The following is a 25,960-nucleotide window of genomic DNA, read 5'->3' as shown; positions in this document are numbered from 1 at the left end:
CTCAAAATGCTGGGATTACAGGCGTGAGCCACTGCACCTGACCCTTTATCCTGTTTTTTTTAACTCAGCACAGGATGCGCTGATCCAGCATCAGAACTAAGGAAGAACTGGCCAGGTGTGGTGGTTCATGCCTGTAACCCAGCACTTTGGGAGGCCGAGGGTGGCGGATCACCTGAGGTCGGGAGTTTGAGAGCAGCCTGGCCAACATGGGGAAACCTTGCCTCTACTAAAAATACAAAAATTAGCCACACGTGGTGGCATGTGCCTGTGTAGGGAGGCTGAGGCAGGAGAATCGCTTGAACCTGGGAGGTGGAGGTTGCAGTGAACCAAGATTGCGACACTGGACTCCAGCCTGGGCGACAAGAGCAAGACTCCGTCTCAGGACAGGACAGGACAGGACAGGACAGGACAGGACAGGACAGGACAGGAAAGGAAAGGAAAGGAAAGGAAAGGAAAAAACCCTTATAAAAGAGGCCATAGAGAGACCCCTCACTCCTGCTGCCATGCAAGGACACAGCAAGAAGGTGCTATGGGCCAGAAAGCAGGCTCTGGCCATCAGCCAAATCTAATTTCATCTAAGACTTTCCAGCCTACGAAACTGTTAGAAATAAATTTATGTTATTTATAAGTCACTCAATTTATGGGATTTTGTTGTAGCAGCCCAAAAAGTCTAAGATGTCCAGAGGTAAGCTCAGCCATCCTATCACTGTATATCAAATGCTGTCCATCTTCCTGATATGCTTCCTGACACCTGAACCCAGGGTTAAACCCAGGGCTTAGGGGCCTCCCAGAGGCATGAAATGCTGCTCCTTCGCCTCCTCAGTGAATCTGGGGCGTGTTGTTCTACCCAGGATCTGGAGCTTCTAGCAGGAACCATGGCAGTTCTGGAAGGGCTGTGCTCAAGTTTTGCCCCGTACACCTCTGAAATCCACACTCCCAATTCTTTCTGCGACAGAATAATGCTGTTTGTTTGTGATCACAGATCACAGCCCCAGAGGCTTGGGCCTTATCTCCTCCCCAGCTTCATTCTCCTGCTGCTCAGAAAACCTTTCACCTCTGAGCCATCCACTCCCTGCACCATCATTTTATTTATTTTAGAGACAGGTCTCACTATGTTACCCAGGCTGGAATGCAGTGGCTATTCACAGGTACAATCATTGTGCCCTGTAGCCTTTAACTCCTGGGCTCAAGTAACCCTCCTGCCTCAGCCTCCCCAGCAGCTGGGATTACAGGTTCGTGCCATCATCTCTGCAACTCCGTCCTCCCATCATTATAATTTTTAAAAGGCCCTGTGCACAATCATCTCATTGTTTTTCAAACTGCATCTTCCAAATGCAGTTGACTTTCTCTCTGTTCCAGCCTCCCTCCACTGCTCCTTCCAAAATGAAAATACTTTATCTGAAATTCTTAAATTCCTACGGCCCTCCTTTTCCGTGTTGGGCTCAGGACATACCACCCCAAAATATAACTGTAGGAGACCAGAATACACCACCCCAAACTATGCTTGTCATATCTGAGGCTGGTTATTCTGATAAACTTTAGACACAGGAGTAGCTCTGAAAAGCTGTCCTTTTGTAAAACACATTGATATCCATTAAAAAAATCTACATTAGTAAAGTATCTCTATCAGGACATGGGGCTGCCCCAGGCACCTGTGATGAACCAAGAGATTTTATAGGCATAACAAGACCACATTTACTCACCCTACACTTCCTCCCCTCACCCTTCCATAAGTTGTCTCCACCACCCACCAGAAACCCCAGGCCCCTATTCCTTTCTGTGGCTCAGGGTGCTACATAAGCTTCCCTCTTCTGAGCCTTCTTTTGAGTCTCATATTTTGTGGGACTCCCAGGAGTACCCACATAATTACTGTGTTTTTTCTCCTGTTAATCTGTTTTATGTCCATTTAATTTGTAGCCCAGTCAAAGAACCTAGGTGGGCGGAGGAAGCCAGTTTTCCATCTCCTGCATTTGCTGACTTGCTGTGACTAATCTCATTCAAATTCTGGCTTCCTGGGGCCACATCAGGCCTTTGAGCAGCTTGAATCTGCATGGTTCTCTACAAGGCCACACATTTTACAGAGAAAAAAAGTCTATTTTTGTTTACACATATGATGTGACTCTTTCTCTTTAGCTAGGATGAGCTGTGAGCGCTGGCATGAGTCCCCTAGACCCTCATAAAACAAGAGCCAGCCTATTTCAAAAAACTCCCCTGTGGGAGCCTCTGAGGCACAAAACCATTGTCCATCCGGGCGTAAGAGCCAAAGTTCTTTATTGATCAGGGAGGACCCGAAGGGAGAATTTCAGGAATGCCAATTTCCAAACAATCCTAAATGACAAAGCCAGCCTCTTACTTCTAAGAATAAGGACCCATATATTAAAAGAGCCAGACCTCTGAGTTTACAAATGTGAAAACTCAGAATGAAAGTCAACTTGAGTGGCACCCAATCTTCATCGCAGCTACCATTCTGCCACTTTGGCCTTTTCTATCTTACAACTTGACTACTCCAATTTCATCTTCATATGCATATATATGTGTGTGTGTGTGTATTTTTTGAGACAAGGTTTCACTCTGTTGTTTAGTCTCGAGTGCAGTGGTGCAAACACGACTCACTGCAGCCTCAACTCCTGGGTTCAAGTGATCCTCCTACCTCAGCCTCCCAAGCAGCTGTGACTATAGGCGTGCGCCACCACACCAAGCTAATTTTTGTACTTTTTGAAACAGGGTTTTGCCATGTTGTCATGCTGGTCACGTTGCACAGGCTAGTATCTAACTCCTGAGCTCAAGTAATCTGCCTGCCTCAGCCTCCCAAAGTGCTAGGATTACAAGTGTTGAGCTACTGTACCCGGCCCATCTTCTACAATTTTTGACCAATAAAATATTACCTCTGGATAGTGAGAAGGTATTTCGCTGGGTCCCTGAGTTGTAGACAATTCAGACAGTCTCCAGGAAAATCTGTACCTGGTCACCCCTACGCCTTCGGTTCCTTTCCTCTTACTCTGTCAGGCATTTAAGGTCTGAATTTTTGAAAGCGTAGTCACATTTGAAGAAGTGGAAGAAAAACAGTATCCAGAAAAATAAAAATTCACATAATTTCGAGCCTACATCGAGAAATGCAACATGTGAACCCAAGGAGTGAGCACAAAGAATAGAAACAGCATTCTGGACAGAACAGGGTCTGAGCAGGCTTGTTTCTGAGGGTTAGTGCGGGCATGAAGGGGTTTCCTTGTTGTCACAAACAGTTCAGGAGTGATAACTAATGTATCCTTTCCCACATTAACCAATGTATCTTTTCCCACATTAACTAAGGTATCCTTTCCCACATTAACCAATGTATCTTTTCCCACATTAACTAATGTATCCTTTCCCACATTAACCAATGTATCTTTTCCCACATTAACTAAGGTATCCTTTCCCACATTAACCAATGTATCTTTTCCCACATTAACTAAGGTATCCTTTCCCACATTAACCATAACTAATGTATCCTTTCCCACATTAACTGATGTATCTTTTCCCACAATGCATCAGTGTTTCAGTGTTTTTCTTCACCAAAAATTATGCTGTATTTAAAATACAAAACCAGGCCAGGTGCAGTGACTCATGCCTGTAATCCCAGCACTTTGGGAGGCCAAGGCAGGAGAACTGTTTCCTCAGGAGCTGGAGACCAGCCTGGGCAACATGGCAGAAACCTCATCTCTATAAAAAATACATAAATTAGCCAGGCGTGTCCCAGCTACTAGGGAGGCTGAGATGGGAGGATCATCTGAGCCTGGGGAGGCTGATGCAGCAGTGAGCCATGACTGCCACTGCACTCCAGCCTGGGCAACAGAGTAAGATTCTGTCTCAAAATAAGTAAATAAAATTTAAAAACAAATGAAACCCACAGTGATCTCCTTTTCATGGGGAATCTAAAATAAAGCCAAACTCACAGAAACAGAGAGTAGAATGCTGTTTACTAGAGGCTGGGACATGGGGGAGAGATGTTGGTCAAAGGCACAAAATTTCAGTCAGCTAAGAGAAATCAGTTCAACTACTAGTTAGTTCAACAGTTACGCTAAGTACAACTTAGTGACTATACCTAGTCAATAACAATGTGCTATATACTTGAAAATTGCTAAGAGTAGATTTTAAGTGTATTCTACATACACAAAAAGTAGGGGAGGTAATACACTAATTAGCTTGATTTAGCCATTCTACAATGGAATTTTTATTTGTCAATTAAAAAAAACAAGAGCACAGTGTTTCACGAACGTTTTATGCACCAATTCTTCTCCTGGTTCCCTAAACACTTATGTATTCTCTTTCTTACCTACAGAATTATTTAGCAACAGAGAGGGAGATGGGGTGTTAATTCCATTTCACTGACATCACAAATGAGGCCCTGAATGCCAGTTGTGTCAAGCCCATGGAGTGAGTGGGCACCGTCATGTGTCCAGAACCCTAGGGCAGGTCTGCGCTGAGCAAGTGCCATTGCCCACTAGCTATTTTTCTGGGAGGTATTGCCAAAGCGCTGCACTGTTCTTAACAGCAGAGATTGCTGGCTAGAGCTGATCTGGGCAGGCTCTATCTTGGGAGTGCTGGCTGAGTTTACCAGGCACATCCTCAGCCTTCAGGCCACCTGTCTTGTTGGTCCAGGTAAAATATGCAGGTCACAGATATGGACTGATAGTCGCACCCACTGGAAAAACAAAGAGGAAACAGAGAACTACAGTCAGGACAAAGAACCCTTGGACAGTTCACCAAGCCCTGTGGCATGACCAGGACAACAGGGATAGTCCCATCCCACAAAGGGAGAGAGAGAGGAGGCGCCGGGCAGAAGAGCTCCGCTGGCTGCAGGCTAGGCTTGGCTTGGCTCAGCCCAGCCCAGCCTAGCCCACTTCCCTGTCTGTGGGAGCAGGTGGCTGCTGGCCCCAGGTCATGGAGCCTGGAACGTGCATGGGGCTGAGGGTAAGAGCTGTGCCCCAGAGAGGGGGCTGGCATTCATGGTGTGTGCTCCATAGCAGGCTCAGCCACACTCTTCCCTTATCTGTTACTAGAAAGGCTGGGCAGGAAAGGCATGGAGAAGGAAGACCTCTGGCTCCTGAAGTCCTGCTTCCCCTCATCTCACAGGGCAAGTGAAGGACCACCTTCCATAGACACGCTTTCCCTTCTTGCCTGGTGCTCTTCCCCACTGACCCCAGGGCCATCAGCAGCACGGCTCCTAGGAACACAGTGCCACGTATGACCACACTCCTCCAGCCCCTTGCCTCTCCTGTGTCTCGTGTCACTTCCCTTAGGCTGTGCCCTGGCACGTAAAGATGCTCGCAACAAGTGCCAGACCTGGAAGTTGCCCCAGGAGCAGGTTGCCTCCCATGGCCTCCTCAGTTAGGGCAGGAGACTGAGCTGAGCTATCAAGGGGCATTCGTGGACCAAGCCAAAGCCCAGAGCGTAGAGCCCGGCTCTCCTTTCAGGGCCCTCACCTCCCCAGCCTGGCTCTGGGAACTCCCCTGGCAGCTGGAAGCCAGTATGTCTGTCAAGAAGGCTGCAGAGAGGATGAGGCAGCCCCAGGAAACCACAAGAGTAAGTCAGCTGTTCTAGATCAAAGGTGATTCTAAAACCCAAAAACTCTGATGCTTTGGGCTTTTTGGGGTTTTCTGGGGTGAGGAGGGCCCATTTTTCTAAAGCTATCCTGGCAATTACCCCTGGAGGAATCCCACCTGTCAGGCACAGGCGATATATGCCCTCTTTTCTCTAAGTCAGTTTGAATTGTTTTTTTTTTTTTTCTACTTGCAACCAAAGGTACCCAGGCTGACGCCACAGGCAAAGCCTGTCTAAGGATGTTCTGGGTGCAGCTCTGCTCAGAAACACCTCTTTTGGCCCCAGGCTCCTGGTCACAAGCCTTCACCTGCTCACACAAACTCCACCAGTCACTGGTTTGGGGGTCCAAACACAGCGCTCTCACACAGGGGCCAGAATGCCAAAGGGACGGCCTGCCCCTCACCCCCTGCCCTCCCCGGCTGCCTCTCGCTCACCCTCTGTGCACTCCTGGCTTTTCCTCCTGCCACAAGAACCTGGTGCTGTGAGGGATGTTCCTCACTCCCCCAGATGGTATCTTAGGGCCATTCATGAAAGGCAATGGGCAGTCACAGGATCCTCTTCTGAAAGAGGCTCAGCTGGGAAGTTCCACGCAGGGTCTAAATGTGCACAGATGTTCTCCCTAAAGTAAAGCCAATAAAGCCAACCTCTCCCGCCTTCTTCCTGGAGGGAAAATACTTCCAGACCACTGTAGGCACCTCCCTTTAATGCAGAACAATGAACAATGTGCAGCTTCCACCAGGGGCCTGGATAACTGGTACAGAGGAGCCACCGTGAGAGGCTGGAGCCCCTTGGGTGTGGGCTGTTTCTCAAGTACACAGGCCCAGATCTGAGCCCCATGAAGGGTGGTGCTGGCACAGGACTGCGGCAGCAAACTCAGCTCCTCCTGGGTGGGCAGCAACAACAGACTGTCCCCTCCCCTGCCTGATTCTCTCCCCAGCAGCAATCGGAGAGCAGCCCAGGTATTTTCTAAATGTCAAGCTTCAACCTAGACCAATAGCATCTGTAACCATGAGTCAAAACATAACATTACAAGCCCAGCAGTCACGGGTCATATCCCTGCAGCCTTGAGTACAATCTAGCTCATCTCTAGGGCTCTACATTCAGGCTTGGATGGTTTTAACTCAGGCCAGTCTCAACAGGTGTCGGGTACCTAGAGCCCATACATTTGTCCAACCACCTCTGGGCTTGCTGGACCTCAGGAGGGGTCAGCTTTCTCTGAAGACGGCTACAACTATTTTCCACTGGGGCTAAACACAGTAAACACCCACCCTCCTTGGAACCGACCTCTAGAACATCCCTAAGGAGCTACATGGAGACAGAAAAGAAAAAAATACTTCAAAGCAAAGATACATGGAAGGGCCTGGGCCAAGGAGGCTCATTTTATTCCCAAATTAACCATCCATTGCATTTCCTCACGGGAGAAAGAATTTGCAATCTAAGCTGTTTCACCACGTGGGAAGAGGCCTCTGATCTGAATTTACCAAATGATACGTCCACCTACAAACATTTTCTTTTAGCGCACTGAAAGTTAAAGGGAAAAGATTAAAATGACTACCTGACTTACTTTGAATAATGACTAGCCGCAAAGACCTAAGTGATATTTCACAAATGATGTGCTGGGGGATTTAAAGCCTCTGTTATTTCTAAAATCCTGATGTTTCCAGTTCTAACATCCACAGACTCTGGAACTCCACAAACACCTTGGAGTAAATGAAGCTGGAATGTTGACGGTAAACTTGGCCCAGCAGCTGGCCTGAGTTCCTGGCCCCATAAGGACACAGAGCCACTGTGACTGCCTGTCAGCAGGGCTCCGGGAAACCCTGAGCAGAGGGGCCACCCCACCCTGCCTCCGCCCCTCTACCTCGGCCCCCCACTGCCCTGCCCAGAGCCCAAGGCTTCTGTTCTAGGCAAGAAGAGCTGCATCCATTCACTTCCATTTAAGGAGAAAGCAGAGGAAAAGGCAAAAGCAGAAACTTAGAGGAAACAAGACCTTCTGAATAAGGAGGCAGACAGGTACAAAACCTGCAGGGAGGCCCACCACCCCCACTGGATTTATTGCACACCCACGGGGTGTACTGTACTAAAGACCCACCTTCCTTTGTAAAAGACCCACTGCTTTCCTTTGTAAAGGCTAAAAATGCAGGAACAAAGGTAATCTATTGCTCACAGCCACATGCCAGCCTCCTCACAAGCCCTGCAGCGCTTGCACCAGACTCCTGGTCTACCCAGCCAGCAACTTCCTTGGGTGGAAGGAGATAAAGGCAGGAAAAAAAGAGACCAGCAAAGGGACAGAGCAGAAGATGCCCGCTGAGGGGAGTGGATGGAGCGTGCTAAGTCTCTGAGGCCAGACAACGTTGTGTGTTCAAAGAACTGACAGGCGACCAGAGTCCTGGTGAAAATCAGGTGAGGGGAGGAGGGGCGGGAGCCAGGTGGCAGGGCCTGGAGGTGCTAGCAAGGGGTTTGGATTTTAGACTAAAAGCAATGGGAAGCAGATACAGGTTTTAACCATGGAAGTCCAAGGACGTGGACTGTTCTAGAAAAAAGAGAGGTGAGGGAAAAAGGAAGATAAGACTTAATTACCACAGTCAGGCACAGTGGCTCACGCTTGTGATCCCAGCACTTTGGGAGGCTGAGGAGGGCAGATCATTTGAGGTCAGGAGTTCAAGACCAGCCTGGCCAACATGGTGAAACCCCCATCTCTACTAAAAATACAGAATTAAAACCCTGTCTCTACTAAAAATACAAAACTTAGCTGGGCACAGTGGCGTGCGCCTGTATTTCCAGCTACTTGGGAGGCCGAGGCAGGAGAATTGCTTGAACCTGGGAGACGGAGGCTGTAGTGTGGCCGAAATCATGCCACTTCACTCCAGCCTAGGGGACAGAGTGAGACTCTGGCTCAAAAAAAAAAAAAAAAAAAAAAAAAAGACTTGATCATCAGGTTTCTGGTTTGAGCACCTGGGTGAACGAGATGCCAGGTGTTGAGATGAGGAAGGGGGGGTGGGGCTGGGTTTGTTTAAAATGTACATTTGTTTTTGTTTTTGAGAGGAAGATGGTCATCAGAGTTCTACGTTGGACATGTTGAGCCTGCGCTATCCAGGAGAAATCCAAGAGGAGATATGAAGTAAACAATTGAATTAAGGCTGGGCACAGTGGCTCATGCCTGTAATCCTAGCACTTTGGGAGGCCAAGGCAGGAGGATCCCTTGAGCCCAGGAGTTCAAGACCAGCCTTGGGCAATATAGGGAGGCCCTGTCTCTACAAAAAATTTAAAAATTAGCCAGGCATGGTGGCGTGCACCTGTATTCCCAGCTACTTGGCAGGCTGAGGCAGGAGCATCACTTGAGCCTGGGAGGTAAAGGATGCAGTGAGCCGTGATTGTGCCACTGTACTCCAGTCTGGGTGACAGAGTGAGACCCTGTCTCAAAAAAAAAAAGGAAAATTACAGTGCTCAGATGAAAGGGAAGGATATAAATTGCGGCATTATCAGCACATATTATATAAGTCCATCAGCATAAATGAGATGTCTTAGAGAGAGAGAAAGAACATAAAACAAAGACTGCCAGGCCAAAGGGGACATAAGTCTGAGCCCTGTACCAACCATCCGTATAACCAGGAATCAGCAAACTACAACCTGCAGCCTGTTTTTAGAACTAAAACTTCATAGAACATGTTTTCACAGAACATGGATTTACATGTTGTCTCTGGCTGCTTTTGAACTGTAACAGCAGAGATGTTGCACAAAGACTGAATGGCCCAGAAAGCCTAAAATATGTACTATGAGGTCTTTTATGGAAACTTTGCTGACCCCTTAATTTGAACCATCCAGAGGACTCAGTTTCCTTATCTATAAAAATCACCCACCTTGAAGGATTAAGGGATATAGTTATTTCTATAATGAAAAAAACCTAGCGCACAGACATGGTACACAAGAGTTTCTGCTGAATCTGAGCCTGCTCAGCGGGCTTTTCACTCCTGGTTTCAACACTGCAGCATCAGCTCTGTTTCCATATTTGGCAATGGCGTTTAAATAGCACACACCTGCACTCCAGACACAACTGCTAAAGTGAATTTGTAAATATAAACAGAAATGCCATCTGAGCTACTGCTTCCAACACAGGATAGATATGTGTGAGCAGTTCTGACTCAGTCAGTTCTTTGTAGCCAACCAGTCTCCCCTAAACCCCTGTCCAACCTGAAACAAAAGCATCGGTCCATGAACAATTGGTTTTCACAGAACAATCGCTTACAATGCCTAAGTCCTCACCATTAATCTTAAAGGGAAGAAACAGAATTGTTCAGCATCGCTTGCTTACCCCAGAACACTGCCCTAGCTTGGGTAAATCCATTTGGCAAGAACAGCCAATCATGTTTCAGAATAAAGTTGTTTCCTAGGCAACCAAAAATCTAGCCACAGAAACAGGCTGTAGACAGTAGAAAGAAACACAGGGATGGGAATGGGAGGGTCGGTGGAGAAGAGTGACCCAGAATCCACTGACCTTGATCTGATGTTCACCTGCAGTGCCACACTCAATCAGTATCCAAGTCCTAGCTGTTCACCCTATCCTCGACAGGGCACCCTGTCCCAGGGCCCCAGCATGGCCCCTTGGATGACTGGTAGCTACCTGGAGGACCTCGGAATATATTTGCCTTCAGGCCACCTAAGAGAAAGCCTCCAGGCAAGTACCACAGAGAAGATAGTGAAGGCCCAGGATCCTTACGAACATGGGCACAGGGCCACACTGGTGATATCCAGGAATAATGGCAGGGAAAAATGCACCCGAGCTTCCTTTGGGACTCAATCTCCCCCTCCCACTCTACAGATAATTTTGCAGCTTATTCTATTTTAGGGGAGAAAAAACTCTATTGTGTCCAACAGTAATATTCAAAGTAAAATTTCCCTCCAGGAACTCAGAAACTGACTGCAACCCACATTAGGAATGCTGTCATCTAAGCTAAAGGATTTAGCCAAGGGCTGTCTCAAGAAACAAAGCCTTGAAAAAGATCTATGGCTGGGTGCGCTGGCTCATGCCTGTGATCCCAACACTTTGGGAGGCTGAAGCGGATGGCTCACTTGAGCCCAGGAGTTCGAGACCAGCCTGGGCCACATAGCAAGGCCCTGTCTCTACAAAAAAATTATTTAAAAAAAAAAAAATTAGCTGGGCATGGTGATGTGTGCCTATAGTCCCAGCTACTTGAGAGGATGAGGTGGGAAAATCCCTTGAGTCCAGAGGTCGAGGCTGCAGTGAGCTGCGATCACACTGTTACATATGAGCCTGGGCAACAGAGTGAGACACTGTCTCAAAAAAAAAAAAGAAGAAAAAAAAGAAAAAGATCTAATGAGAGCTGAAGAAAGATTCCTGCTTGGAGCCCCAGCGGCTGTTCCTGGCCTTCTGAGTGACGGACAGGCCGGCAATTTCAGGCACAGGGCATTTCCACTTTAGCAGCTTTCTGGCACTTATGTCTTTCTCCGAGTCTTGACAGATGTGGCATCTCACCTCTGAAAAACCCTGCGAGGCAGGAGGGGCAGGATCGGAGTCATCGGATTTCCTCTACAGCTCCCAAAGAAAAGGTCAGGAACCACATGAGGTTAAGGGACCAGAACCCCACTTCTAACCACAGATGCGTGGAGAGCTCCAACCTCTCCACCTACTGCGGTGGTACCCGAGATCCTTCTTTTGCCTGGCCTCTCTCCAGCTACATCTGATCCCACCCACTTCTGAAATCTCAGCCAACTCATCAACTTCCCCAAAGTAGCTCCCAATCCAGTGTTCTTGTCTATCTTGGCCAATGCCACTTCTTTCTCTTAGTTACCAGGGTATGAAACTTCCACTTTGTACTTGCCACTGTCTCTTCTCTTCCCTCCCTGATCGCGTCCATCACAGAGCCTGTTGCTTCCTCCTCCATCGCTTCTCTCCCATCCAACCTGGCCCCTCTACTTCGATCCATGGGTCTACAGAGGTATGGGTTTCCGTATTTGTGATTTGTTTTTCAGAGACGAGGGACGTGCTCACTTTGAGAGTAGGGTAACAGTCGGGACAGGCCGACTTTGCCAACAGAACCACCACTTTTGCTCTCTGATGATAGTGGCCCCCTGGGTGGTTTTCAGTGGCCAGGATGTGGGGATTTGGTGGAAGCTGAGGGAACCCCTGAAACAAGTGTCTCCAACTACACAAAGGACAAAGTACCTAATGCTGCCTCACTTAGCAGAAGCCACAAGGGGCTGCCACAGACGCAAAGGATGAACAGCAGGTCTGATCGATAGCTGCAGACCACATTTACTCAAAGTACTTCCTGTCCATTCCTGTGTCTCCTACCATCCATACTGAGAAATCAGTGTTTTCTGTGGGAGAATTCTCCCTCCCCTTGCTACCCATGTTCTATTTAGAAACAAATGGCCACTATTGCTACAAGAACTTCTTTGCCAGATAGAAAGGAGCAGTCAGAGAAGTGGCCAGCTGTTTCTCATGGACAGGATGGAGGGAAGACTGAACCAGCTCATGGCTTCTCAAATTTTGAGATGCCTACAAATCACCTGGGCATCTTTACAAGTCCCTGGATGAAATGGAGATTCTGATTCAGCTGGTCTGGGGTGAGGTTTGAGGCTCTGCATTTCTAGCAAGCCTCTTCGGGAAGCGGATGCTGTCGTGTGTGGCCCACCCTGGGAGTAGCAAGGAACTGGTCACCACTTGCACCTTCATCCTCAGGCTTCAATCCCCAGTCCCATGGGACTTCTGCTGCTCCAATCTTGATGCTTGAGTTCTCAAAAGGAGAGATAGAAAACTCGCTTCCTCCCTACATCAATGCACTCCTGCACAGAATGAAGCTGTCAGCTGGAGCTACAAAAGCTGCCCAAAGGCACCCCAAACCTGCAATTGGAAGGAAGGAAATCTTAAAGCTAAAAAAAAAAAAAAAAAAAAAAAAAAAAAAATTCCTTCAGTCACTTCCAAATCCTCTATCTTTTGATTTGATTTCACTCGCCATGGCCCTCCTTAAGCCAGTCTTTCACAGGGAACCAGCCGAGAAAAAGGGAAACATTCACCCTAGATTCCGGTTGTCAGGAGCTGGATCCCGCGGCAGGTGCTCACCCTGTGTTTGTCACCATCCCCGCAGCCCTGACGGCATCATCTTACAACGCAACCTCTTTCCTGCCATGGACCCCACACTCTGTTGCTATCTTGTGTATTATTCACATGCATGCATTTTTAACTGCACGGAAATACATACTACCAAGAAAGACCTGCGTCTGGGCAGAAAAGAGGCACTCTCTGAATATATATTTTTAAAACCTCTAGACTGGAAAAGAGCACATCTGTAGTAGAAAAATAAGCCCCAGTTATTCAGAGAGCAGAGACGGGTTTTGAAGAGGACAGATGCTAGCAATGGCACTGGCCCCAAACACTTCCTCTCTCTCCATTTTTTTAGAACAAAAATGTTATGGGATGGAGGGTGGGATTTTGTGAATGAGTGAATATACTATCTTAAAGATCTATATTTAGAGACATTTCAGAGGCAGCAGTTCTAGGGAGAGAAGCCTCAGGCGGGTGCATATGGACCAACTCAACTGTGAAAATATTTGATAAGCAGCTTCCATCACAATGTGGTCATTCAGCCTGAAATTTTATTTAAACACCACTATTCCAGTGGGCAGAACCTTAAGGGACCTTATCCAAAAAGGCACAGTTACCTAACAGAAGCTCTCTAAACTCAGCCCTTACCTGACAGAATACTGATCATTTATGAACTCAGCTGAGAAAGAGGGCGGGGATGTTAGGGACTGGCGAGCTGAATTTCCAATGACTGAGGAGCACATTTTCCCAAACGTACAGTCACCTTGTCCTTTCTGTTTCCTAAGCTCTTTACTAGATAGGTCTGAGCTGGGAGAGGTCTAAGCTGGGAGAGCTAGCCAGTGCCTGTCACTGATTAACTCAATTCCACTATAGAGACTTGCAAAAAATAGGTTAAAATGGTTCTTTTCTGCCTAGACTCGAGTTGTATTTCCATGCACCTAGCAATACTACACGTGCATGAGAAACAAGGCAGGCACAGCACAAGGATCCTGACACTTAAAAAGAAAATTCTCAAACACGATGTACCTCCACTGTAAGACGATGCTTTCTCAAGCTACAGGGGTGAAGACAAATGATGGGTGCACACCTGCTCCGAAGAATGATTCCCTGCTAAATAGCTGGAGCCCAGAAAACCACAAGGCTCAGCCTAGCATTACATCACCACGCCGAGCCAGCTCCTCACTGAAGTCCAGGGGTCGGGGGACCACTGAGGAAGTCCCCCACCTCGGGGCCCCATCCCTCCTACAACACACAGACCAATCCCCAGCATCTTTTCATCTACATATCCATGACTCTTAAGAACCCATCACTTTACTACCCCACCCCAAGTCCCCAGAAAATACTCTTCTCTGAAATAGTCTTCTCTCTGGAAAAGGTCGGGGGAGGCGGGGGGCGGGCAGGTGAGGCTGGGAGGTCCACTTTGGATACAAGCCTGAGTTGCTGAAATGCGACCCAGCAGGCAGACCCATTCAATAAGCCCCATCCTCCAAACATGCCTGGGTAGGTAATGGAGACGACCATAACAGAAACGTGAATTCTAATAAACACTCAGCCAGGATAAAGGCCACTTCTGAGCACGTTAGCTCTGTGGTTGAGAGAAAAGATCGGATTCCTGGATCGATGCACAGCCAAGCACCGCCTCCACCAATGACAGGACGGTTCGGCCCTTTACTAATAATAGCAAGCGGCCTTGTCCTCGAGTGTTCACCAGAGTGAGTATGTGGATGATGCTTAGGCTAACTGGACGGAACGTCCACCAGAGCACACCACGCTATCTGCCCAGCCACACGCGTAGCTGCCCGGAAACTGGGCTGTCTCCCCGGGCTCGGAGCTGCCACGCTCACGGGTTCTTCCTAGGAGGAGGCAGTCGCTGATGCCTGGCTGTTCCCTTGCAGGAAATACCACTGTGCCGGGGGTGCAGAGGAAAGATGCTGACGGCAGGAGAAGCCCCCGACCATGCACCCACTGCTGAGCGACCAAAACCGAATTCCTGGGAATCATTTCTCCCCACAGCGGTAACTCGGGGCTACCAGATGCTCCTCCCAGAGCAGTCACCAGGTAAAGCCCTGCAAGGCTGCGGAGAACCCTAGGCCAGCCTGGGCTCCAGACTGCACAGGCATTAGGAAAGGCGACACTAACAAAGCCCGGGCATCCTCTCCTCCTCCCCGGGAGGCTCGGGGCGGCCCGGGCAGAGCACTTACATTGCCTCGGAAGCCTCCAGGTTCAGGTCGCTGGCTGGGGCTGGCTGCAGGGACTGCGACCCTCCCATCCTCGCTGTGCCCTGGCGTGCAAGCTAGCTGCGAGTGGGGCCAGCGTCCTGGCGCGATTCCTGCAGCCGAGAGCCGGGGCGGGCCGGCCGGCGGCCGGGGTTGCTGCACTGCAGAGGGGAGCAGCTGCGGGCATCCGTGGCGGCGGCGGCAGGGAGCTGCGACTCGCGGCCCGAGCCGGGGCCCGGGGGGCGAGCGCCGCGGATGTGTGCGCGCGAGTGTGGCCGGCGCGCGCCCGAGTGTGGCCGGCGTGCGCGGCTCTGCCCGGGGCGTGCGGGTGTGAGCGTGAGCGCCGGTGTGGTCCGAAAGGCTCTTCTCTTAAACCCCCCGGCAGCCGGCTCCTGTGTGTGACACGATGATGTCATCATCACCGTGCAGTCCCAATGCCTGCATCTTCACAAAGCTCCATCGCGGGCTCCGGAAACGGGGCTGGGGGTGGGGAGGCGAAGACCCTCCCTCTGCCCCGGCCCCTCCCGCCTCGCCGGGACCGCCCGCATTGTGCAGCTTTGAAATGCAAACGAGCCGCGGCCCGGGAGCTGGGGCCCCAGAAAGGAGGGGCGTGGTGGTCGGGTGGGCTGACCACCGAGAGTGGGGGGCTCAGCCCTGCTGGCTCATCCCTCCAGGAAAGAGGAAATGGTCTCTCCCGGCCCAGGACCGGGGGACGGTTGGAGGAACAGGTAAACAGGCTGCAGCGGGCCGCGGGAGCGACGCTGGGAGAGACGTGCGCCCTTTTCCACCGCCGGCTTCTGCCTCCTTCAGGCCCTGGGCCCTGGAGGCAGCTGAGGTCTGTACCAGGGAGAGCTGCAGGGCCTGGCTCTCCCCTCACAGCCAGCCCGGGCCTGGCCTCCAGGGACCTTTGCACCGCATAGTCGGCAGGGCTTGGGGCAAGCTAGGGAGCAAAAGGTACTGGGCCTGCGAGCAGGCTGGGGCTGCAACACCATCTTTGGCCACCAAATGAGCTCCACAAAGCCAAGCCCTGTGCAAAGGCTCACCCTAAACAAGCAGATGCCTGGCCAACTGAGCCGCCCAAGGCAGGCCCCTAATGCAGCATGCGTGTACAGGGCAAAGGCAGTTTTCCGTGACACGCATCGGCTCAGCTCTGTGATTCTAAACAGGGGCTGGGCCTGTAGGAATGTCTGTGACACCCCGTCACCAAGCTCCCAGTGCCCAGCGCCATTCTGTGGCTGGCAACATGTCACCCACCAGCAGCCAAATCCCCAAATCCCCGTCCCTGGCCTGTGGCTGGCTGGGAAACCCTCAAGGCTTGAGCTCCTGAGCCGCCTCACTGAAGGCTGCTGGAGAAAGAGTTCATCATCTCTGTATAGGTACAGGAGGTTTGGGGCACACCTGGGAACCCCACCGTCCCCCTCATGCTGTACATTCAACACAACCGCTTCCTGCGCTCCCAGCCCAGACTCACAACTGAATTCAAATGGAACCTCTGATGGGTAAGTGGAAGACTCTTCCACATTTTCCCAGCTTTTCTTCACCCATAGGGCAGTGAGCCTAAAATGTATCTCAACTGTGGCCAAAAGCAAAAGAAAATCAAAAATGTTCAAAGCATTTTAAAATTGCCTCCAATACACTGTTTTCTAGCGACATGGCCAAGGACATTTGGATGGGCTCTTTTGATACCGACACTCGAGGTCACGGTAGTTCCAGAGCTTCACGGGGACTGACTTTCCACTGCTCCTATTCAGTATCAGTGTCAAACAGAATGCCAGAGGATCAACATCATTCTGTGGGATGTAACAACATGAAATTTCCAGGAAACATTGAGAAGGTTTACTTTTGCATTTATATGAAAATAGCTAATGATTATGTCAATCTTGCAGGGAAGGTAGCTGTCAGGGGTGGCATGATGAGGCGTGCTCTGGAAAGCACCTCCCGGGGAAGCCGTCACTCATTGTCAGCATTGGGTGTCACTTGGTGGCAAGGATCCTGCAACCTGTTCATCCTGTCATCATTCTCAGCACCCTGGGGGTTGTTTCGCTGTCAGAAAACAGACCTCTTGGGCTCCATATGCAGGTGAGGGCCCAAAGAAGCTTACCACGCGGAGCTGAAACATTGGTAAGCTCTAACCTGGGCTGGTACTGTTCTGAGGAAAGTGGCCCTTTCCCTGGGCACCTAGGGACTGGCCTTCAGCCAAGCCTGGTACTCAGAAAATACATGAGGAAAAAAAGAGGAACCACTGTGGGGAAAAGAACGAGAGATCAGCTTGTTACCATGTCTATATAGAAGGAAGTAGACATAAAACACTCCATTTAGTTCTGTATTTGAGATGCTGTTAATCTGTGACCTTACCTTCAACTTTGTCCTTGCAAGAGACATGTGCGAAGGTGATTTAAGGTTAAAAGGATTTTGGGCTGTGCAGAATGTGCTTTGTTAAACAAGTGCCTAAAGGCTGCTTGTGGTTAAAAAGAAGTCATCACCATTCTCTTTTTTTTTTTTTTTTGAGACGGAGTCTCGCTCTGTCGCCCGGGCTGGAGTGCAGTGGCCGGATCTCAGCTCGCTGCAAGCTCCGCCTCCCGGGTTCACGCCATTCTCCTGCCTCAGCCTCCCAGGTAGCTGAGACTACAGGCGCCCGCCACCTCGCCCGGCTAGTTTTTTGTATTTTTTAGTAGAGACGGGGTTTCACAGTGTTAGCTAGGATGGTCTCGATCTCCTGACCTTGCGATCCACCCGTCTCGGCCTCCCAAAGTGCTGGGATTACAGGCTTGAGCCACCGTGCCCGGCGTCATCACCATTCTCGTAAATCTCAAGAAAGAGAAAAACATTTGTCTCCTGCCCCTCCCTGGGCAATGGAACATCTCCGGGTAATACCCATTGTGTGCCTTGTTTACTGAGTGAGGAGAAACCGCCTTTAGGAATAAGGTGGGACTTGCTGGAGCAATACTGCTAAAAGGTTTATGGAGATGTCGCATATACATCTCAAGGCACAGCATTTTCCTTTATGCTTGTTCATATTACAAGGATTTTTTCATATGTCTTACTGCCGATTTCCTCCCTACAATAATCCTATTGTCCAGCCACTCCCTTATCCTTTTAATGACTAAGATAATTCTCAATAAATACTAAGGGAACTCAGAGGCTGGTGCCGGCGTGGGTCCTCTGTAAGCTGAGCACCGGTCCCCTGGGCCCCGCTTTTCTTTCTCTACACTTTGTCTCTGTGTTTTATTCCTTTTCTCAAGTCTTTCGTTTCCACCTAACGAGAAACACCCACAAGTGTGGAGGGGCAGGCCACCCCTTCAAACCACAATTAGAACTCATCTGCCAACTTTTAAAAACATTTTTCAGATGATGTCCAAAAGCACAAAGCCATCTAAATGTCCTTACCCTTATAGGTAGAGGTTCTGCTGCGATAACAAGATAGGGTTTGAAATGAGACTGGAGTTCAAATCCTGACTTCTCCTTCGTTAGCTGTGTGGCCTGAGCCAACTTAACCATACTAAACCTTATTTCCTTGGCTGACAAAAGAGGAAAAGCATCTATTTTGCAAGGACATTGGAAAAAGTAAATTAAATACCATCTATGAATGCCCAGAACCAGGATTCTTCTTTATAAGAAAAAAATTTCCCCAAGTATAGTACTATAAAGGAAATTAAGGCAGCATTAAAGTGAAGTGCTTTTACGTAGAATCCCAATAACTGAAAAGCTATGACATAGTGACAGGGTATATTACTTAGCGGGACAAAAGCATCTCACTGTTGTCAAAAACACAATCAAGAACCAGGAGGGGCGCTGGGCACCGTGGCTCACGTCTGTAATCCCAGCACTCGGGGAGGCCGAGGTGGGAGGATTGCATGAGCCCAGGAGTTCAAGACCAGCCTGGGCAACATAGTGAGACTCTGTCTCTACAAAAAATAAACAAAATTAGCTGGGTGTGGTGGTGTATAACTGTGGTCCCAGCTACTCAGGAGGCTGATGTGCTTGAGCCCAGTAAGTCGAGGCTACCAATGGACCCCGAGCTGGTAATTAGCCCGAGCACACACACTCAGTGAGCAATCATCGTGCCACTGCACTCCAGCCTGGGTGACAGAGCGAGCTCCTGTCTCAAAAAACAAAACAAAACAAAACAAAACAAAAAAAACCTGGAGAGAAATAAATAGAATATGGGCACCATTACAGTCAATGCAACTAAAAGCCATGTGTGATTAGTTTGTGTAAAGTATTTATGGAAGAGTCTCTCAGACCCTCATTGAAGACGTTTTGATGCTGACTTGACAAACAATTTCAAACAAAGCTGGTGATCTAGTAACTCGGCCTACAGAAAATGTAAAGCTGAAGAAAATGAGGGAGAATGAGCAGAGAGGAAAAGGGCTGTGCTATGGACCGAATGCTTGTGCCTCCCTCCCAGATTCATGTGTTGAGGCCCTAATCCCAAGGGGGATGGTATTTGGAGGTGAGGCTTTTGGGAGGTAATTAGAATTAGATTACATCATAAGGGTACCCTCAAGATGAGATTATACCTGTATAAAAAGAGAAAGAGACACAAGACCCCCCCTCCCAACCCTCCTTCTCTGCTGTGTGAGGCAAGAAGGTGGCTATCTGCAAGCTAGGAAGAGAGCCTTCATCAGGAACCCAACCATGCTGGTACCCTGATCTCAAACATCCAGCCTACAGAACTGGAAGAAATCAATGTGTTCTATTGAAGCCACCCAGGGAACCCCACCACTCCTAAGCATGGCCCTAATGAGACCCTGAACTCAAACAGCCCCTGGGGGCCTTTAGACCACAGTCCACATATTCTAGACCCCTGAAGGTCATAGCCTGCTTAGACAGGCTCCACTGCAAACCTTCCTACTGATGTCCCCAAAGACACCCTAGAAACCTGGATAAATCAAGGAATGCATCCATCATTTCTAAAAAGCAGTTCAACATATATTAATGCACCTATTGTGTGCCTGGCCTATAAGTGGAAACCAGCTTATTCTCGCATTACTTAGTGACACCTACCAGAAAGAGCAGCAAACCTGACAAATCCCTGTAGCCAAAAGATAAACCATGTAATGCAGCCTCTTCAGTCCCACAGAGGTTCAAGGGACTAAGCCATGGTCAGAAACTGCGAGTAGTTTGAGACCCCTCTGATACCCCAAGAAAAACAAACGTGAGTGGCTCCACCTTTGCCTCTGGCCTCAGGGAGTCTCCAGTTGCCATAGCAGTGAGACTCTCTAAACACTACCAATGGACCCCGAGCTGCTAATTAGCCTGAGCACACACACTCAGGAAAGTAGGTCAAATCACAGAGAAACCCATCTGGAGGAGCTAAGAATGTAAACACAGATGGAGAACGGGGCTCCTCCAAGCCCTGGGTCTTCACCACCACCCACTACACCATGGTGGGGAGTGGAGGGAGGCTGGACAAAACCCCAGCAACTTCTCTTCAGGGAACCAAACTTGAGACCGGCTCTGGGCTGTCTCTGAGAGTGTTGTTACTCCACCTGAGGCCCCGCGCATCCAGCCCCAGGTCACACAACTCTGCACCCAGCAGTGCCTGAACGCCTGAGCCCTGCACTGAGCTAGGCACGCTCATTGCCTTGCCGAACATTCAAAGAGCTGGGAAGCTGTGTGGCCTGAATGCAGCACCCACACATCAACATGAGCAGGGTACCTGTGAGCAGGGACAGAGCCTGGGCTCAGGCAAGAATGGCGCGGTGCCAGGCTTTCTCTACCCGGGTGTCACGGTCCCGCGATGGACGCTCTTTCCTGGGCTTTGGGGACACACTTCCACATCACTCAGTCTTGTTCCAAAGCTTGTCCACTGCCTTTGCAAGAAAAGTCCCCATTCGACCTCCTGGCTTTGATTCGGCATTGGAGCATGGCCAGGTCCTCACCGTGGCCTCACTGCTGAGGAGTTGCCCCCTTCTCAACTTCTCCATCTCTCTCAGTTCCTCCAGAAAATCACATCCCAGCTCTCCCAACTCCCCGGAGGGGTCTGCTCCCTGCCAGCCCCCAGACTTTTCTTCCCATTTCCTCGGCTGCCTGCACATTGATGCCTTGGTGCTTTCTTGCCTTGTTAGAGTCTCAGGTGTGTCTGTGTCTTGTGTCTCTGCCCTCCAGCCATGCAGGGTGCCCCAAACACAGCCAGAGCCCATAAACACATGCTGCACGAAACCTCAGAGGACGGGGAGAAGGTCCTGGCAAAACTCTGTCTTATGATGAATAGAGAAAAGGCAGAAGATGGTTGCGTTCGTTTATTTGCAGCGGTACAGATATTCTGTTAACCTCTTACAGGCCAGCATGAAATCTCACATGCTCACCTTTGGGAGTCTGAGTGGTTTCTTGGGCTTAAGCACAAGCTTCAGTGAAGCCCCACCTTTTCCAGAAGGTTCTCTTGTTCTCTCCTTGCAAAGGGCTGATCTATTTATGGCATCTCTTTCTACTACCTTCACCATATTTACAACTGGGACCTTTCAGAGTTCTTCACAAGCAAGGACAGCTCTCCAGGCAAGTCTTCAGGGGAAAAACTCTGTCGATTCAGTCATGACAGAGGCAGAGGACTGGGAATTTTACTATTAGACCCAGGGAGGTAACCCAAATGTGCTAGAAAAGAAGAGAGTAAAGAGAAATGAGACTCACTTTTGTTTTTTGGGTTTTTTTTGAGACAGAGTCTTGCTCCGTTGCTTCGGCTGGAGTACAGTGGTGCAATCTCAGCTCACTGCAACCTCGGCCTTCTGGGTTCAAAAAATTCTCCTGCCTCAGCCTCCCGAGTAACTGAGACCAAAGGTGCATGCCACCACGCCCGGCTAATTTTTGTATTTTTTAGTAGAGATGGGGTTTCGCCATGTTGCCCAGGCTGGTCTTGAACTCCTGGCCTCAAGTGATCCGCCCACCTCGGCCTCCCAAAGTGCTGGGATTGCAAGTGTGAGCCACCTGTAATCTCGCAGCCAGTTGAGATTCACTTTTATTTTTAAATTAAGAATTCAGAATATATTTGTAATATTTGATATCTATAGGAAGGAAGGAAGAAAGGAGGGAAGGAAGGAAGGAGGGAGGGAGGCCAGTCCCCAAAATCTCAGGGCTATACAAAAGTTGTTAGCATTAAGAATTCTCATCACATATGAAAAAATAAAAAATCAGTAACACAAATACCATGTTCAAAAAGACTGAATAAGATTCTCAAAATCTTCCTTTCTTTACCAAATTAATTCAGCCCTCTTTTTCTTAAACACACCATTGCTGGCTTGATATTTCCACTCTTTTGAGATGGAAATCGTAGGAGACACTCGTGAGGTAGCTTTTGAGAGACTATACCCTACCTAATGTCAAAAAGGATTTAGGCTCACAATTCAAGAGAACAAAGAAAATACAGGAAGAAAAGGTGGGTAAAAGCCAGAGGGAGTGAGGCAGGCCTGGAAGTACTGACGTTAGCTCTTGCAGGAGTGGGGTACGAGTCTGGCTCTAAGTTTCCCAACAGCCAAAGCAAAAAGGGCAACAGCTATGACCAGTTACATGATTCACAAAATCTGACCGGTTAAAAAAGCAAAAAAAAAGACCATCCCATGGATGAGCAGCTTCTGTTGTGACTTTCTGAACACGCATTCTCCCATAAGCCCTTCACCAGGTGACTGTATGTATATGGTGGCTGATGCCTTCAACAATATCCTCCCACCAATACAATATTCTTCCATATAGCTATGTCAGCAAGCACGGCAGGGGCTCCTCAGCTCTCCTGGCAATCAACAAAATCCAAAAACTACAAAGTTCCCAGGATGCGTTTCTAGTGCCCCCATCCTACACTAAGGGTCCCCACCACTCAAGTTTCCATGCTAACAAGGTTACATAAGAGAACACAAAGGACAGCATTAGGACAACGTCATCAACAAAGTAACCATTTATAGACTTGATCCTCCCTCACATGCTCCTCCTGTCTTCACCAGTCTATTTTACTGTATTTTATTCGAGACAGGGTCTCACTCTGTCACCCAGGCTGGAGTGCGATGGCGCAATCTCAGCTCACTGCAGCCTCGACCTCCGGGGCTCAAGCGATCCTCCTGCCTTAGTCTCCTGAGTAGCTGGGACCACAGGCATGTGCCACCATGCCTGGCTAATTTTTTGTAATTTTTGTAGAGATGTGGTCTCACTATGTTGCCCAAGCTGGTCTTGAACTCCTGGGCTCAAGTGATCCACCCACCTTCTCCTCCCAAAGTGCTGGGACTACAGACGTGAGACACTGCACCCAGTCATGTCCTCACAAGTCTAGTCTTTGGCAGTCTCTTGCTGATTGAAGGAGCAAATATACAGTGCCAACAACCAGAAAGCAAAACTGCAAACCTGGAAGAAGGAGGAGGATGTCATGGAGTCAATTAAAGTGACACCAGATAATTGCTCAAAACCTACCCCAAAGCTGTAAGAAAGGGTCAGTCAGCTGGCACAGTCAGACCTGTGAGCAACTGAAGAAGAGAAACTCAGCCAGGATGAGGACAGAAGGTGGCTTCCAAGAGAGAACGTGAAGATGAAAGAACCAAGAGAAGCCCTCAGAACTGTTTCTGAAAGAGTGACCCTGTTGCTTAAGCTGAAGTCAGGTGTGAAGTGAAGAATACGCAGCATTGAAAATCTGGCAATAAATAAATAAATAAATAAACATCTGCCCAAATCCTTTGTTCATTCTAAGCATTAACATGTGGTTACCATTAAAATCTACATTTTGTTAAATATAAAATAAAATCATTTTCTTAATTTTTCATTTCTTTTCAGAGTGAAGTCTTAAAAACGTTTTTCGCACTACTGGCCGGGCGCGGTGGCTCACGCCTGTAATCCCAGCACTTTGGGAGGCCGAGACGGGCGGATCACTAGGTCAGGAGATCAAGACCATCCTGGCTAACACGGTGAAACCCTGTCTCTACTAAAAATACAAAAAATTAGCTGGGCGTGGTGGTGGGCGTCTGTAGTCCCAGCTACTCGGGAGGCTCAGGCAGGAGAATGGCGTGAACCTGGGAGGCGGAGCTTGCAGTGAGCCGAGATTGCACCACGTACTCCAGCCTGGGCGACAGAGTGAGACTCCGTCTCAAAAAGAAAACAAAAAAAAAAGTTTTTCCCACTATTACCATAAAACTTTTGATTTATTAAGTGTACTCATTTAAGTGGCCTTTCTCAGTTAACAGTTTCCTTCAGAAAACCCAGATGTCCTTCCTGTAACTACCTTTATAAACTGGGTTTAAGATCACAGGCAAAAATCAAGAAGGTGGCCCACAGCAGACACGTGGCCAAATAAAATCTCAACCTCTAAAGTTCAGGTTGCTACTTCGAAATAAAGCCCAGTTCCATTCTAAACCTGAGAAGATAGAGCCAACACTCTCACCTAAGCCAGGTGACTGCATCTGTCTAGGATCAAAAACATAACCAGTGTTGTACATCTTTCTTCTCGGGAAACTATTTCCAGGAAGAACAGAAAATTCAGTAAGCACCACAAAAATATTTTGGTTCTTGTTTAAAGAGGCTTAATATTGCATTTGGTTTGAATGTTGATGTGTTAATCCACTGAGTTCCTCTACAGTTTTAAGTCACTGGTTTTATAGGCTACTTTGTACGAGGAATAAAAGACCTTTTAAGGAAAACATTTGGGTGTAAACAGAGATGGGGTCTCCCAGCTGCCAAAATCAACAGCAAAGCTGGTTTCTGAGTCCAGACTGGAGAAGCAGGTTGAGAAGGGCGGATCTGTGCCTCTGTGGTGGGAGGGGCTCCCCTCAGTGGCCCAGTGGTGGAGATGCTTCCAAGATGAAAGTACAGAAAGCTAACGCAGAACCTCCACGCCTCTCTGTCCTTCCCTCATTTTGAGCAGAGACAGCGGCTACCTGTGACTGCCCTGGGGTGAATTTGCAGCATCTGGGGCAAATTTCTTCCCACGCCTGCCGGCAGCAATCGAGACAGAACCTGGCACAGGGCTGCCCTACTTGTGAGCCAGGCAGCAAAAACCAGGCGCTGAGGATCAGAACTGCTGACTCAAGGCTCCATGAAGGAACAGAAATCCAGAAAGCCAGGACAGAAATAGCATCCATGAGCATCTATTGATAGCATAAAGTCCGTGGGCAGAGTAAGTGAATGAGCGTGTCCGCGTGGGTGGGTGTGTGTGCGCCTGCATGTGTGTTAGCAAGCCCTAAAAATATTTCCCTTTTTCCATAACCATCTGAGAGGCCCTGTCGGTATAATTCCCTCTACCTCCTGCCTAACTGTGGCCATCTGCAATTAATATATAATTGTGTCTGAAGATAAGAGATTGTTTTTCCCAAATTCTCAGATCTTTAGCAGTTGATGTGTACATGGGAAGAAAATCTTCCTGTGACAATAGACTGACCAAATTCCTGCTTGATCTTTGCTGAGCTGAGGAATTGTTGTGAGGGAGAGCAGGACACAGGCATGACAAGGTTTCCTAACAGCTTGCAGAGGCTATTAGGCATCAGTTTGGCAAAAAATAAATGCATGGCATATTTACATATTTTTCTGCATCTCTTTAAACTATGACACCAGGAAGACATGAAGGGTTGCTACTTTGCATAAGCATTTCCCCTGTGCAGTGACTGCCTGCCTTGGAACCTGCCTGTGCCTATGATCTTAAACCCACTTTATACACACACCCATGCCCCAGTATGTGACGGCTCCTTTGTCCTAGCAGCCGCAAGTTTGGCTCCAAGAGGGAGCCTGGCCCGGCATCAGGCCCTTGGAAACCCTCAATAACTATGGGGGTATGAATGGAGAAATGGGTAAACAGAGCTGTACTTGCAGACACAGAGGAGAAAGGCAAACATCTAAACTGTTTCCAGCTGAGGCCAGGGCTGAAGGCAACTCAAGGAGGTCCTCCCTAGGATGAGCCCTTCCAGGGCTGCAAAGAGACCCCAGGTACCACATGCAGAGCCCAGAGCCAGTTCCCCAGTCTCCCTGACCTCAACAATCTCCCTAGCAGCAGATCTTGTTTGTTTTTGTGATTGGGGAGCCGGGGAAGACAGGTTGGGCGCTCAGCAATAAGGTTTGAATTAAACTCTCTTCCTCAGACACTTAAGTCAAAAAGATGAATAGAAAGCAAGGGACATTTTTCACTCACTGGCATCCT

The 25,960-nt window shown here is 48.8% G+C and overlaps 1 protein-coding gene and 1 long non-coding RNA gene across 2 annotated transcripts in view; one reads left to right on the top strand and one right to left on the bottom strand.

The window, feature by feature from the left end:
• Nucleotides 1-25,960, bottom strand: part of TACC2 (transforming acidic coiled-coil containing protein 2) — a 261,013-nt gene that overhangs the window by 74,068 nt on the left and 160,985 nt on the right.
• Nucleotides 14,626-16,484, top strand: LOC104657435. Its single transcript, XR_004060041.1, has 2 exons — nt 14,626-14,704; nt 16,239-16,484. It is a non-coding gene; the product is annotated as an uncharacterized LOC104657435 (long non-coding RNA).

Source organism: Rhinopithecus roxellana, chromosome 11, assembly GCF_007565055.1.
Source record: "Rhinopithecus roxellana isolate Shanxi Qingling chromosome 11, ASM756505v1, whole genome shotgun sequence".
Taxonomy (NCBI): domain Eukaryota; kingdom Metazoa; phylum Chordata; class Mammalia; order Primates; family Cercopithecidae; genus Rhinopithecus; species Rhinopithecus roxellana.
This window is presented reverse-complemented; position numbering and strand designations above follow the sequence as displayed.